We start from the raw sequence: 4,834 nt of genomic DNA on the forward strand, positions 1-4,834 counted from the left end.
TTAATTGGATTTTTGGATAGGTTTAATTGAATAATAATCTTTTAGATGATTTATACACGCTGTAGGCCTAAACTCTTAAAGTCTTGAACTCTTAAAGTAAGAGCTTTACAATTAATGATAGCATAAACCAGATAATCTGGTCTTGGAAGAATCCGATGAGAACTTTTCTGAGATCAAACTCCACCAGCCCATGTCTTTTTAAGGCTTTATGTATGATGCTTGCTGTTCCGGATCCCAGATGAGGTAAGAAATATCGACTGCCAGCAAACAAACAATTTAATTTTGATTATTATTGTTGTAAAGGATAAGATGTTATCTATGAGCCTTATGACATCACAACAGAACCTTTAAATGATTAAAAACAGAAGCTTCTGGCTCTTCTGAGGAACAGCATTTGCTTTAATGACAGCAGCGCTCAAGCTGCCTGAACTCCAGAAGTCTGTGTAAAACCTGATAAGCATGTTCTCCAGCATGATTTGAATATGGTTTAAATTAGATTTTCAAAGTCGGATGAGACGTTTGAACCTAAACATTTGTACACAAGAAGAAGAAAGAACGAACAAACTGGGGTCATTAGGCACCATCTAGTGGTTATCGGGCATTATTGCATTTCGTTGGGAACTTAACATTTTCAGTAGCCCGCTTGCGAGAGGAGCCAATTATCCATTTAAAAATCAATAAGGTAGTCCACACGACTGGTGAGCAGTTTTTCTAAAGGCTTGTGTGAGGAACTATCTAAAATTTAGGTAACTTACTAATAATATTACATCAACCTGTGTGGATCTCAAATAGCATTGGCAATCATCAAATATGATTTTTTTTTAAAATATGCCTAATAAAACGCGACCCGAGATTTTTTCATGCAACTTAACAAAAAAGAAGAGCATCTAATAAGAGCAGCGGATAAGCTCTCGGTAAATATCGAACTAAATTTCATTTTGGTCATCAGAATCTTTACACCCCTGGTGAAAAAAACAGCATATGTTGGGTATGTTTGATGCCGGGATGCTGGTTAAGTAGGTTTTGATGCTGGTTTAAGCTGGTCCTTTGCTGGACCAGCATGCTGGTCAAGGACCAGCATAAACCAGCAAAGGACCAGCATAAACCAGCAAAGGACCAGCATAAACCAGCAAAGGACCAGCTTAAACCAGCATCAAAACCTACCTAACCAGCATCCCAGCATCAAAACATACCTACCAGCATATGCTGGTTTTTTCACCAGGGACAAAGCTATTGAATGAAGAATAGTTAAGAAAACTTGATTAAGTCGCATGGCTTTTACTCTTTTTGTAGCTGCTCATTTAAAAATGTAGTCTTTAATTATGGATGGAATAACGTTGCATGGGGTAATTAATAACCTAGTTTTAATTTAGATGTGAATTCTTCCTTTATGTTGTTTTTAGCAACTCTAATGAAAGGCATTCCAGTTTTAGAATTCTGTGTGCTCTGGGCACTGTCAAATGGCTTGTCAAAACATGGCAGAATTCCCTTTTCAAAAGCTGTTGCTAATTAGATTAGATATAGTTTATGAACCAAGTGAATTATTAGTGGGCTATCATGGACAAGTTACAAATTTCCATACAATTTTTCTGACTTGTTGAATGTGGTTATCCTGCTATGTTCCAATGACACCAAAATGCTTTTGGGGGTGTGAAAAAGAGAATATTAAACATCACCACTGAGATTTTTTTGCTAACATTAAAACTACAGCCTATAGTGTTTTCACAACGCGTCATCAATCGGCCATGTTGGCGGCACTGAATGTAAACAATACCACTGAACCAATCGAAACTTGCATATTTTGCTGATTTTTGCTGTTGAAAATGGTCAATTATTGTCATGTTTTGGGCTGCACTAATCGGAAATTTTTTTTGTAGTTCTACAGACTGCCAAAAGTTATAACAAATCAAGGAAAGAGTGCAATAAACTGTCTGAGGAACAAAAAGGCGTTTGTGGACAAGTGGTTGGTCAAACTAAACCAGGATTTCCAGGGCAAGAATCTTGACAACATTCGTATTTGTTATTTATCATTTCCAGTCAGGTAGGTGAAATATTATGCTAATATCTATACTATATCTTTACCACCTATTAACTTTAGTTTGTCAAAACATTGCGCCCTTTCTTGCTTATTAAGTCCTATTCCATATGATTTAGCAGCTTCCACATGTTTTTTTTCTGTGGTTTAGACTGCATAAATTAGCAGAACAACATATTACATTAACCATGCAATCCGTGCTTTTGTTTACATGAGTATTGCCAGTATGGTCACGCATCAAGGTAACTGACCAAATCGGTAGGCCTACGTAAATGCAAACCTTCTATTCTGTGTGAAATAGAGATGAGTAACAAATATCTGTAACCTGTAATGCTGCTTTGATTTGGTGACCCTGGTTGTATATCTATATGTGTTTACATCAGACCAAAAATGCTTTTTGGGCTATGAAACAGAGAAAATTAAACATAACCAGAGTACATTTGGCTAACAATAAAGCTATTGTTTGTGAAATAGAGAGAGGCAATAAATTACAGTAACTTGTAATGCTACCTTGTTGGATTTGATTTGGTTTGAGCTGTTTCTATCAGACCAGAATGTTTTTTTGGGATATAAAACAGAGAAGATTAAAAATCACCAGGCTGAATTTGGGTATCTTTAAAGCCATACTGTGTGAAATAGCTTCTGTTCAAGTGTGGTTTTATTGCTTTATAACTGACAATAGTACATTCGTCCAAGCTTTTTCAGTTGTGGATAATGCAGTCCAGAGTAAACTAGCGATTTAGCTCAAAAGGGAAATGTATATAAATAATTACAATTAATTATGATTAATTACAATTATTTATATCAGCTGCCAGTAGTAACTGTAGCAGGATTAAATTTTCCCTCTACTAATCTGTTCGTCCAGCGAACATTCAGTATAAATTTTATATCAACTCTAAGAAATGATATTTTCTTGGCCACAGAAAATAACTTTCTTAAAGTACTATTGCATTAGAGCATGTAATGCTATGATGAACTCTATGCTATTATGAACTCCAAAGATGTTCTGACTCGATGTGACTGGGAGTTTCTTCCCATGTGAAAATTGAAAAAGAACCAAGAGCTGAGAGGGACCCAGCTGAAATCCTATGATCTTTGGGATCTTTTGGCGCGACTTAGAGAAATCCCGATGAGTTCTAGTTCATCCTTCTCATCCTCTTAGGTTCTAAAAGAACTCATGTGAGACAAGTGAAGAAACTAAAAAAAACACGGAAGAGAGAAATGTCTGTTCGAGGACGTTTCTATAAAGATGAATTCCAGGGTTGATTGAAAATGTCTGGCTCTTTGTGGTCAAGAGCCACAGCTCTATATGTTGGGGCCTTTCGGGCCCTCCGTGGGTTCCTTCACTCGGGCAGCAATCGGGAGATTTTGCAGAAGAGAGAAGAGAGAAAAGAGTCTCATGTGATGGTTTTAAATTCTCTAAAGGCTGTGCCTCCAGGAGGTCCAAGAATTAATGGTAACTTTCACCTTTAGAAGGAAAGTTTACGACTCTTTGTCTGTGAGCATGGTATTTTGCATATGTAATTCGATTGGGTGTTGATGCAAAAATTACTAAGGTTTCTTAAAACACTTATATGTTGCATAAGTATCAACATATAATTTACACCATCTTTTAGATCATCAAAATACGAATTCAAAGAGACCAAACATGGCATAGGTGGGTTATACGTCTAGTCATCTATCATAACGCATGCATAAAACAGTAGAAAGACAAATACAAATACAACAGACAAAAATTAAAATACAATGCAGTAATACTGTAAATAATGACCTGGGATATGTGTGATTGGGTCAAAGAAAGGTTTGTCTGTGATTGAATAGTGATTGAGTCCATTTCCTATAGCAGTATGTTTCTGTTTTAGAGAGTAGAGGAGGGTAGAGGAGAGTAGGGGAGGATTCTCTCTACATACTTGTAGGTCATAAAGTTGATCTGATCTGCCCAAGGTATTCTGGTTTCTGTGGTAACCAGGGGCCTGGTGGGCCATTGGCGACATCCCGGCAGCCAGTATTGTGGATTGGGTGAGGTGAGGGGGTCTGTAATTATTTGTTATCTTAATGAATAATTGATTTAGTAAATCAAATGAACAACTGTGTCTGATTGGCCCAAACGCTACACTAAATAATAAAAAAAAAAGCTTTCAAACTAGTAAAGGAGGCTAAGGTGACTAATTTGATGTAGTAATGTTGGCTTCAAATAATCAGGATTTTTAATTTGTAGCATAAGAAATAGTAAAAAGAATGTTTTACCATCAAATATATTAATTTCTTCCCACGAAATCTGCAAAATAGCTGGTACAAGCAGAATAAGTTATTCAGTTTTTCTCTGCTTGTGCTGACCCCTGGTGGTTAGTTGTGGGAATTAAGGAATAGATTTGACACACCAGCATACATAAACATTTTTGTCTATATAACATACATAAGCCCTATGTAAAAAAAGTGGTATTTTATTAAGGTATCCAGCACAAGTTACATCAGTGTGACAAACACCAGTGATCACTCTAACACCAGGCAATGTTAATGCTGGTGCTTGATACATTTTGCATCTTAAATGTTAAATAACTTGTTAAAAAGTTCTTCTTCATCTACTCATAACTGTACAAAATACAATCCATTAATAAATATATGATTTGCAAGTCAAATTCTATTGATAATTATATGATATAGCACCCTTACAAATATAGCTGCTACACTTTCATTGTTACTACAGTAGGACTGTAGTAAATTGACATTAGCCAGCACTGTCATAAAAAAAAATAATAAAATTACAAAAAAAAAATTAAAAAAGCTTTTTTACCCCCT

The sequence above is a fragment of the Labeo rohita genome, chromosome 2, assembly GCF_022985175.1.
Source record: "Labeo rohita strain BAU-BD-2019 chromosome 2, IGBB_LRoh.1.0, whole genome shotgun sequence".
Classification (NCBI taxonomy): Eukaryota; Metazoa; Chordata; class Actinopteri; order Cypriniformes; family Cyprinidae; genus Labeo; species Labeo rohita.